The following is a 12,122-nucleotide window of genomic DNA, read 5'->3' as shown; positions in this document are numbered from 1 at the left end:
CCTGCGCTTGTCCCCTTTGCACCAAAGGGGAAACAAGGACTCTGCGTAGGCCGGCGCCCGCCTGGCGCCCGCCTGGCAATGGTCGTCATGGCTTGCATCACGGGCACCTCGTGAGGTACCCCGCCTTGATCTCTCCGCCTCCTCGTGAGCCAGCCTGACGAGGTCGCGCCTGAGGAAGCCTCCTGTCATCCGCAACGCAAGGCTTGGCCCCTCGCGAGGGTCTTGAGCATGTGTTGATGAAGATGGGCCATACTGGGCCACTCCTTGAGCCATGTCGCAGGCTGCAGGCAGGCAAGTCTGGGTACCCCCGTTCCCAAAACACCGACAGTAGCCCCCGGGCCCAAGGCGCGCTTTGACTTGGCTTAGTAGAGAAGCGAAGAGGCAAGTGCGAAGCGCCGCGGGCCCCAAGAGCCTGCGGCCTTGGGCACCGCGTGGCAGTTGATTGGACGTGGGTGTCCTGGCTCCCCCACGACGCCTCGATAACTGCACGAATTGACAAGTCCCTGCATGCAAAACAGGTCATGATTACCTGTGATCGTGGAGGCCGTCGGTTGGCCTCCCTCGGCTATATGTATGGAACGGCGTGAGCCCCTTCGGTTCATCCCTCCTTGCTACTATATGTCTTCTTGTCGGCCGCTCGCCATCCCCATGGCTCCGCCGAAGAGGTTCTCGGCCACGGAGAAAGGGAAGGCTCGCCAGGAAGGGCCCGGCTCCCCTCCGACCAAGCGCGGCCGGGGCCGCCCTCACAAGCACCCCACTGCCCCTGCCGCGGCCTCCCGGGGCCGTGGAAGCAGCCCTCTACGCGGCGGTGGGCATCCGTCTACCATCGAGAGGTACTGAGGGAGTCCTGGATTAGGGGGTGTCCGGACAGCCAGACTATCATCGTCAGCCGGACTCCAAGACTATGAAGATACAAGATTGAAGACTTCGTCCCGTGTCCGGATGGGACTTTCCTTGGCGTGGAAGGCAAGCTTGGCGATACGGATATGTAGATCTCCTACCATTGTAACCGACTTTGTGTAACCCTAGCCCTCTCCGGTGCCTATATAAACCGGAGGGCTTTAGTCCGTAGGACGAACAACCATTACAACAATCATACCATAGGCTAGCTTCTAGGGTTTAGCCTCCTTGGTCTCGTGGTAGATCCACTCTTGTAACACACATCTTCAATATTAATCAAGCAGGACGTAGGGTTTTACCTCCATCAAGAGAGCCCGAACCTGGGTAAAACATCGTGTCCCTCGTCTCCTGTTACCATCCGCCTAGACGCACAGTTCGGGACCCCCTACCCGAGATCCGCCGGTTTTGACACCGACATTGGTGCTTTCATTGAGAGTTCCTCTGTGTCGTCACTGATAGGCTTGATGGCTTCTTCAATCAACAACCACGCCGTCCAAGGTGAGACTTTTCTCCCCGGACAGATCTTCGTGTTCGGCGGCTTCGCACTGTGGGCCAATTCACTTGGCCATCTGGAGCAGATCGAAAGCTACGCCCCTGGCCATCAGGTCAAGTTTGGAAGCCTAAACTTCACGGCTGACATCCGCGGGGACTTGATCTTCGATGGAGTCGAGCCACAGCCGAGCGTGCCGCACTGTCACGATGGGCATGATCTAGCTCTATCGTTGGACAGTACCCTGGAGGCCGCACACAAGTCCGCTCTAACCCATAGTTCGGAGCCGACCGCACAGATCGAGGATAGGTGGCTGGACACCGCCTCGGGAGTTGCAACTTTCACGGTGATGGAGCCGAATACTGACCTTGTCCCTTATGAAGCTCGTGACTCCGAGGCGCCGGACTCCTTGCCGGACTCCGAACCTCCTGCGCCCCCGCCAATCGAATCCGATTGGGCGCCGATCATGGAGTTCACCGCCGCGGACATCTTTCAGCACTCACCCTTTGGCGACATCCTAAATTCGCTAAAACATCTCTCGTTATCAGGAGAACCCTGGCCGGACCGCGGTCAGGATGGCTGGGATGCGGACGACGAAGAAATTCAAAGCCCACCCACCACCCACTTTGTAGCCACTATCGATGATCTAATCGACATGCTAGACTACGACTCCGAAGACATCGACGGTATGGATGACGATGCCGGAGATGATCAACAACCAGCGCCTACAGGGCACTGGAAGACCACCTTGTCATACGACATATACATGGTGGACACCCCAAAGGATGGGGATGGCGAAGAAGCAGCGAAGGCGGATTCTTCTAAGAAACAGCCCAAGCGCCGACGTTAGCGGCGCCGCTCTAAATCCCGCCACAGTAAGAATGGAGAGTCCGGCACCGGAGATAACAACACCCCAGAGAGTGCCGAAGACAACCCCCTCCAGCTAGATTCAGCACAGGAGGACGGAGTAGCCAGCCCTCAGGAGAGAGCGGCAGACGAGGAGGACGAAAATTACATGCTTCCCTCCGAAGACGAGGCAAGCCTCAATGACGACGAATTCGCCGTGCCCGAGGATCCCGTCGAACAAGAGCGTTTTAAACGCAGGCTAATGGCCACGACTAACAGCCTAAAGAAAAAGCAGCAACAACTTCAAGCTGATCAAGACTTGCTGGCCGACAGATGGACCGAGGTCCTCGCGGCCGAAGAGTATGAACTCGAACGCCCCTCCAAAAGCTACCCAAAACGCAAGTTGCTCCCCCGACTAGACGAGGAAGCATACAAACCTTCATCACCAGTGCACAATACAGCAGACCAACCACCCCGTGGTCGCGACAGAGAGGCATCTAGGCCCTCCATCAGAACCGTACCCCGGCACCGCTCAAAAAGTACAAAGCCACGGGGGAATGCGCCGGACTTGCGGGATATATTGGAGGACAAGGCAAGACAATCCAGATCTATCTACGGATCACGTGGGTGCCCCACGACCCACGACGACTACCGTCGCGCCGGATACAGCAACTCCGGCCGGGCCGAACACAGCAGACAATGCTCTCTTGAGCTACGTCGTGATATTGCTCAATATAGAGGCGCCGCACACCCACTATGCTTCACAGACGAAGTAATGGATCATCAAATCCCTGAAGGGTTTAAACCCGTGAACATTGAATCTTATGATGGCACAACAGACCCCGCGGTTTGGATCGAAGATTATCTCCTTCACATCCATATGGCCCGCGGCGACGATCTCCACGCCATCAAGTACCTCCCACTCAAGCTTAAAGGACCAGCTCGGCATTGGCTTAACAGCTTGCCAGCAAAGTCAATTGGGTGTTGGGAGGACCTGGAAGCCGCATTCCTCGACAACTTCCAAGGCACATATGTGCGACCACCAAACGCCGACGACCTAAGCCACATAATTCAGCAGCTAGATGAATCGTCCAGACAATTCTGGACACGGTTCTTAACAAAGAAAAATCAAATCGTCGACTGTCCGGATGCAGAGGCCCTCGCAGCCTTTAAACATAACATCCGCGATGAGTGGCTGGCTCGGCACCTAGGACAGGAAAAGCCGAAATCCATGGCAGCCCTCACATCACTCATGACCCGCTTTTGTGCAGGAGAGGACAGCTGGCTAGCTCGCAGCAACAACCTCAGCAAAAATGCTGGCAGTCCTGATACTAAGGACCACAATGGCAGGTCGCGTCGAAACAAAAATAAACGCCGCATTAACGGCGATAACAACGAAGATACGACAGTCAACGCTGGATTCAGAGGCTCTAAACCCGGTCAGCGGAAGAAGCCATTCAAAAGAACCACTCCGGGTCCGTCCAATTTGGACCGAATACTCGACCGCTCTTGCCAGATACATGGCACCCCCGAAAAGCCAGCTAACCACACCAACAGAGATTGTTGGGTATTCAAGCAGGCAGGCAAGTTGATTGCCGAAAACAATGACAAGGGGCTGCATAGCGACGACGAGGAGGAGACCCGGCCGCCGAACAATAGAGGACAGAAGGGTTTCCCCCCACAAGTGCGGACGGTAAATATGATATACGCAACCCACATACCTAAGAGGGAGCGGAAGCGTGCACTTCGGGACATATATGTGATGGAGCCAGTCGCCCCGAAGTTCAATCCATGGTCCTCTTGCCCGATCACTTTTGATCGAAGGGACCACCCCACCAGTTTCCGCCATGGCGGATTCGCCACATTGGTTTTAGACCCAATCGTCGATGGATTTCACCCCATTAGAGTCCTCATGGACGGCGGCAGCAGCCTGAACCTGCTTTATCAGGATACAGTGCGCAAGATGGGCATAGACCCCTCAAGGATTAAACCTACAAAGACGACCTTCAAAGGCGTCATACCAGGTGTCGAGGCCAATTGTACGGGCTCGGTCACACTGGAAGTGGTCTTCGGATCCCCGGATAATTTTCGAAGCGAGGAGTTAATCTTCGACATAGTCCCGTTCCGCAGCGGCTATCACGCCCTGCTCGGATGAACCGCGTTTGCAAAGTTCAATGCGGTGCCGCATTATGCATACCTCAAGCTCAAGATGCCAGGCCCTCGTGGAGTCATCACGGTCAACGGAAACACTGAACGCTCCCTCCGAACGGAGGAACACACAGCGGCTCTCGCGGCAGAAGTTCAGAACAGCCTCTTAAGGCAACTTTCGAGTCCGGCCGTTAAAAGACCGGACGGGATTAAACGCGCCCGGAGTAACATACACCAAGACCACCTGGCGCGTTCCGAGTACGCGTAGCAATGCGGCCCCAACCCCAGCCCTTACATGATTGTAAGACAAGCTCCCCGCGTACATCATTACGCTCTGGAGATACCTTGGGCATAGGGGGGGGACACGACCACGACAGGCCCAGAGTGCGGCTCAACCACGCCAGGGGCTCCTAAGTGTGTCGACCTTTTTCTTTCCTTTTTTATTATTATTCTTATTTTATCCACAGGACTCCGTTTACAAGAGGCCCTGTCCGGCAGTAGATCTGCCGAACCCATGATGCAACAGCCAGGGAGGAACCAGGGCTACGACGAACTCTCAGGTGGTCTCCACTACGAGCATTAAATCTGTTTATTACACCATTCCGCAGCCTATCCCTGGAGGGGGACATGTCTAATAGTCCAAACCCTTGCTTACCACACTATTTGTATCATTCTGCACTCACAGCAGAACTTCTCGAATAAACAATGCATCATTTTTCACTTATAGTTGCATTCCCTTTATTTATATATGTATGTTCGCTTATGACATCTTGCATCCGTACAATTCAGTACGGCAGAATACACCATGGGCTTATGTTCCCCGCATTATGGTGTGAAGTCCGAACACTTTCACAAGTGCGGCACCCCGAACTTATAGCACTATATGCATCAGCTCCGAATCATGTCTTGAGTCAATAGTTGGGTTTGCCCGGCTCCCATGTTTTGGTACCTTACGTTCCGTTCGGTCGGCTAAGGTAGCACTGGGAGAACCACTGCGATTGCGCCCCAGTTGAGATGGGTTAACGCCTCAGTGGAGAAAGCTAAAACTGACCGTCATGATAAGGCGAGAGCTGGTCGCTGTTCGAGAGGTCTTTTCGAGTCCTTAAAGACTTACGCCGCTTAGAGCGAGGAACCGGCTATGTCCGGCCAAGGCATGGATAGCGCCTTGAATTCGGTCTTCTGAACACTAGGGGCTTCGCCAAAATTTAAAATTATAGAATTCTATGGCTAAGTGAGAGTGTTCAAGCATTATAAGTCTGGTTGCCTTGTTCGTTGTGTTGAGCGCCTCCCTAGATGGACCCAAAAATGGGAACAAGAGCGCTCAAGTTTATCCCGAACACCCCAGCACTCGTGGCATGGGGGCTGAAGCCGACGACTTGCCATCTCTCAGATTAGATAAACGGCCGCACAGAAGGTAATATTTTAAATCAAACAAGTGTTGCTTAGCGCATATGAACAAAGTTTTCAGCGCACAGGATAACACATTGCGAGTCTACTCAAGAAATACATCTCTGAGGCACTCATCTGCAATCTTGCGGGCACCCTTTAGGACAGTCTTATAGTACATTTCGGGCGTACGATACTCCTTGCCCGTCGGCGGTGCGTCCGTCAGAAGCCACTCAGCATCCAGCCTGCCCCAGTGCACCTTTGCGCGGGCAAGGGCCCGACGGGCACCTTCAATACAGGCGGAGCGCTTGATGACCTCCACCCAAGGGCACGCATCCACCAGCCGCTGCACGAGGCCAAAGTAGCTCCCAGGCATGGCCCCTCCAGGCCACAACCAGACTATAAGGCCCTTCATGGCCTGCTCGGCTACCTTGTGGAGCTCGACCAGCTGCTTCAGCTGGTCGCTAGGGGGCACCGGATGTCCGGCCTCAGCATGCTGAGACCAGAAGACCTTCTCCGTTGAGCTCCCCTCCTCGGCCCAGTAGAATGCGGCGGCATCGGACACACTGTGAGGCAGATCTGCAAACGCCCCTGGAGAGCTCCGAATTCGGGTAAGTAATAGGTAATTTACATTCACATGCTTGCTTTGCATGAAAAATGCCTTACCCGCCGCTATCTTCTTCATCGCCTCAATCTCCTGGAGGGACTTATGGGCCTCGGCCTTGGCGGCTTTGGCACTTCAAGAGCCGAGGCAAGCTCGGACTCTCGAGTCTTTGAGTCGCGCTCCAAACCCTCATGCTTTTCCATGAGAGCCTGGAGCTCTTGCCGCACCTCCGCCACCCGCGCCTCCTGCTTCTCTCGCTCAGCCCGTTCTGCGGCCGCATTGCATTCGGCCGCGGACACGGGCTCCTTCAGGGTTGCCACCTTGTTCGTGGCCCCTGCAGTACCCACGTTATCCTTGTTATTTCTATTGCAACCAAAATCCTTTTCTGTAAGGTACAAATTTCAAAGTGGTGTTACTCACCTTCTTTGTCCTCGAGCTGCTTCTTGGCAAGGCCGAGCTCTCGCTCGGACCGCTCGAGGTCCTGCTTCAAAGCACCGACCTCCGCAGTCAGTGCGGCAGAGGTCAGCAGCACAGCCTGCAAACCCATATTGACATAATTTTTAGCACTCCTGCGTATATCTTTTTTAGATCCTCAGTCCGGTTTTTCTTTTCGAACACCGAACCGAGCATCAGGGGCTACTGTCTATGCGGTATCACATTACATATTTTAAACTTCTTACCTCAAAGCTTGTTAGAAGGCTGCTGCAAGCTTCGGTCAGCCTGCTCTTGGTGAGCTGAACCTTCTGAATCACCGCACTCATAATAGTGCGGTGTTCTTCCTTGATGGAAGCCTCGTTGAGCGCCTCCAACAAGTTGTCCGGCGCCTCCGGTTGGACGGAGGCCGCCGGTGTCACGGTCTTGCCCTTCTTGCGAAGGGGCCGCCTGCCGGACTCCGGAACCACTGCGGGTTCCGGCACGGAGTCCGGCGCGAAGTCCGGGAAGTTGCCTTGTGGCACCTCCAGAGCCTCCCCCTCTTGGCGGGTCCCCTCCTGGGATCCCACCTCGGCGTCCTCAGCATCGCGAGGGGTGGAGGCGGTCGGAATGGAATCTACATCCGACGGGGCCAAGGACCCGCTGGATGAAGCGGGAAGGTCCTCCTCGGCCGGGCTACAGATAGTATGCGGCGTTAGAAGGACACTACGTGGCACAAAAAAGAAATTACAAATCGCTCAGGAATCCGGATACTTACGATCTTGCCAGGGGCTTGGCCCTTGAGGGCCACTCCTCGTCGCCGTCGTTGGCGTTGGCGGAGCTGTCCGGAGGAAGGGTCCTTCCTCTCTTGGACCCTTCGGCTTCCCCCGTTGGGGAAGCCTTCCTCTTCCTCTCTCCCCCGTCCAGGGGAGAGCCTTCGTTCTCCTCCTCGCCTTCTGGGGAGGAGTCCGCCTCGGAGTCATCGGACACCTGAAAACGGGAACTCTTTCGAGTACCCGTGGCCTCCTTCTTGGCCTTCTTCTCCGGCACCACATGCGGTGCCGAAACCAGCAGCCCTGCTAGACGGGCGTCTACTGGGTTTTCTGGCATGGGAGCCGGACAGATAATCTGCTCGGCCTTCTTCACCCAGTCCTGTCCAAGGAAAGGGGAGATTAAATCCCGCGTAAGGTCGAACTATTAAAAACAAGTGTCCCATAAAGGGGTAGAATCACTTACCTCGTCAGCTGGACGCTGCGAGCGAAATCCGCGATCTTCAGTGGCGGATGCGGGAGCTTCGGCGCCCTTGAAGAGCACCTTCCAGGCATCTTCGTACCTAGTATCGAAGAGCGTGCTCAAGGTTTGGTGCTGTGCCGGATTGAACTCCCACAGTTTAAATGCCCGTTCTTGGCACGGGAGAATCCGGCGGATGAGCATGACTTGGACCACGTTGACAAGCTTGAGCTTCTTGTTCACCAGCTTCTGGATACAGGCTTGGAGTCCAGTCAGCTCCTCCAAATCGCCCCAGGTCAGGCCACTCTCTTTCCAAGAGGTGAGCCGCGTGGGGATTCCAGATCTAAATTCGGGGGCCGCTACCCATTTGGGGTCACGTGGCTCGGTGATGTAGAACCACCCCGATTGCCATCCCTTGATGGTTTCCACGAAGGCGCCCTCGAGCCAGACGACTTTGGGTATCTTACCCACCATGGCACCCCCGCACTCTGCCTGGTTCCCCTTTACTACCTTCGGCTTGACATTGAAGGTCTTGAGCCACAAGCCAAAGTGGGGCTGGATGCAGAGGAAGGCCTCGCACATGATGATAAATGCCGAGATGTTGAGGATGAACTTTGGCGCCAGATCGTGGAAATCCAGGCCGTAGTAGAACATGAGCCCATGGACAAAGGGATGAATTGGAAAGCCCAGTCCGCGGAGGAAATGGGGAAGGAAGACCACCCTCTCATGGGGCCTGGGGGTGGGGATGAGCTGCCCCTTGTTGGGGAGACAGTGCGCGATGTCGCTGGACAGGTATCCGGCACCGCGCAGCCTTTCGATGTGCCCCTCCGTGCCGGAGAAGGCCATCCACTTGCCTCCCGCTCCGGACATGACTGGAGAAGGTTGAGACGAGATGTGTGAACTTGGGCACTGGAGCTCGAGTGCGCGAAGACGGATAAGCAAAGGAGGAAGAAGGCGTAGCTAAAAAGGCGGATCCTTATCCCCTTATATATGGGCGGACGAAGACTATGCGTCCCCACCGGCCTGGTAAAACTCGCTTATCCCCCAAGCGCCACCATCAATGGCGAGGTTGGGTTACCCACGTCCGTATTGATGGGAATCCCGGAATAAGGGGAACACGATCTCTGCTTCGACAAGACGTGCCAAGGAAACCGCTTCACTAAACGCGCTGAGGTGGTATAATAAAAAACGATTCAAGTAAAGGCTTGGTAGTGGTGTGACGTCATGCCACAAAATACGTCAGCAGATTGAATTTGTGTACATATTATTCTCTCTACGGTGGAATGTGGAATTTATTTTGCAGAGCCGGACACTATCCTGGTGTTCACAAATCTTCTATGGATTATTCGGAGGAGGAACCCGCCTTGCAATGCCGAACAATATGCACGCCGGACTCATCGTCATTGAAGCCTGGTTCAGGGGCTACTGAGGGAGTCCTGGATTAGGGGGTGTCCGGACAGCCGGACTATCATCGTCAGCTGGACTCCAAGACTATGAAGATACAAGATTGAAGACTTCGTCCCGTGTCCGGATGGGACTTTCCTTGGCGTGGAAGGCAAGCTTGGCGATACGGATATGTAATCTCCTACCATTGTAACCGACTTTGTGTAACCCTAGCCCTCTCCGGTGCCTATATAAACCGGAGGGCTTTAGTCCGTAGGACGAACAACCATTACAACAATCATACCATAGGCTAGCTTCTAGGGTTTAGCCTCCTTGATCTCGTGGTAGATCCACTCTTGTAACACACATCTTCAATATTAATCAAGCAGGACATAGGGTTTTACCTCCATCAAGAGGGCCCGAACCTGGGTAAAACATCGTGTCCCTCGTCTCCTGTTACCATCCGCCTAGATGCACAGTTTGGGACCCCCTACCCGAGATCCGCCGGTTTTGACACCGACAGGTACGCTGGGGCTGCGCGACCCCCAAGGTCGCGCTTCCGCTCGACGGAGGTGCTGCCGAAGTTCTTCGTGTGGTTGGCGGACCCGACCGGCACCTAGCTCCATCTTCCCCGTTTCTTCATAGGTGAGCTTCCGGCTGGTGCCCCCGGCGGCCTTTGGCTTCAGGCAGATGGTTGCTGCAGCAGGGCCTCTTGGGCTACCCTAGAGGTCTCCACCGCCCGGGAGGCGGCCTTGACCCGTGGCTGGCAAACTTTTGCCCGCGCGCGCGGCCTGCGCCGACATTGCACTCTGCACTTCAAGTTCGACAGCGACGCCACCCTCTGCATGAGGGTGTTCGGGGAAGACAGCCGCCGTGCCGGATGCTGCCCCGAATACGATGACCGCGGCCGCGGCCCAGCCCCGGCGTTGGTCGGGGTGAAGGGGGCGGAGGACGCGCGGGCAGCGGGGCCCAAGATCCGCCAAGCTCCGGCGACTCCCCTTCGGGTAGCAGCTCCTCCAGTGGTGGTTGCGACCAGCCCCCTCATCGTCGCTCTCGTCTGGGAGATGGCAGCGGGTCGGCCCGCCGCCGCACTCTGGTGAAGCGGGAGGCGGAATCCAGCTGAGCTCCGAAGGCAATACGAGCCTTCGCTGAGAGCTGGCGCCGAGCAAGTCATCCCCCTTTTGCTTTCCTTTCTCTCCTACACGAAAAGAATGTAATCCGTTGCCCCGCGGGGTGTGCTGAACTGTTGTTGTTTTAATTGGTGTGTGGTTTCCACTACTTATGCGCTATGTTTTCATTCTGTGTGCCTATGCGTGAAAATCACTTATCTTAGGGGGCTCGTCGCGGTCCTCGCCTCCCGAGGCCAGTGCCTCCTCTTGCGCCTTGTGTCCTGCAGAGTTTAGTCAGCAGGGGTAGTCTCCAGCCTTGGTAGTGAGGGGAACCAACCCGAAACCCCGTGATCGTGTCGTGATGCCCGTGAGGCACGGACTGGGAGGGGTGCTCCCGCAGCGGACTCGAATCAGGGAAGTTCCAAATTACTGGGCAGAAAAACACTTGCGAGGGTGCCCACGCTCCCCCCTCGTGAGACTTTGCGCGGGAGAAAACGAAACGAACAAGTGAAATGGAAGAGTCGCGAGCCCGAAATGGCAACAACTTCAGAAAAACTTCAAATAGGAACAAACATGCCAACTGCGGAAAGCAAATGAAAGAAGCCGCGTCCGGCACCTAGTCTAGTCTTCGACGTCTTCTCACCAGCGCGGAGCTAAGTGCTACCACTGGGCGTGGGCGGGAGCCCCCGAGGCCCGAGGGCGGCACTCCGGAGACTCCGGGGTGTGTACAGCCCCACTCATTATTACGTGAGAGTGTCACGGGCGGCGAGCTTCACAGGTGTTTGCCTTCTTCATAGGCACCGGGCCTTTTCCAAAACACAGCTACTTCACAGGCGTTCTCCTTCACAGGCACCGGGCCTTTTCCCAAAACACCGCAACTTCACAGGCATTCGCCTTCTTCACAGGCACCGGGCCTTTTCCCAAAACACTGCAACTTCACAGGCATTCGCCTTCTTCACAGGCACCGGGCCTTTTCCCAAAACACTGCAACTTCACAGGCATTCGCCTTCTTCACAGACACCGGGCCTTTTTCAGGGGTAAAACCTTCGGAGGTGTTGGATGTTCCATGCGTTCTGGATGGGCACCCCCTCCTGGGTCTCCAAGCGTGCGGAGCCGGGCCTGGAAACATGAACAGCCTCAAACGGGCCCTCCCACATGGGAGAGAGCTTATGCAGCCCCTCCCTAGAGAGAACCCATCTAAGCACGAGGTCCCCTACCTCGAGAGTCCTGGGGCGGATGTTGCGGCCGTGGTATCGCCGCAGTGCTTGTTGGTACCTTGCTGCCCGCAGCGCGGCTTCTCGGTGATGCTCCTCCCCCAGCAAGAGATCCGTCCCCCGCATGGCGTCCTGCTACGCTCCGTCGAACGCCAGGACCCATGCGGAACAACGTCTGACCTTGTGATGGAGAACGACTTCAGCTCCATAAACCAGAAAGAACGGGGTCTCGCCAGTCGGCTTGGGTGCGGTCGTGCGGATTGACCATAGCACGGACTGGAGCTCGTCGTACCAGCCCCTGCTGCAGGCCTCGAGCTTCTTCTTGAAGGTCCTGGTCTTGAGGCCCCTCAGGACCTCCGTGTTGGCTCACTCGGCCTGATCGTTGCTTCGCGGGTGCGCCA

Source organism: Triticum aestivum, chromosome 3B (genome assembly GCF_018294505.1).
Source record: "Triticum aestivum cultivar Chinese Spring chromosome 3B, IWGSC CS RefSeq v2.1, whole genome shotgun sequence".
NCBI lineage: Eukaryota > Viridiplantae > Streptophyta > Magnoliopsida > Poales > Poaceae > Triticum > Triticum aestivum.
The sequence above is the reverse complement of the archived record's forward strand: the minus strand, read 5'-3'. Positions refer to the sequence as shown.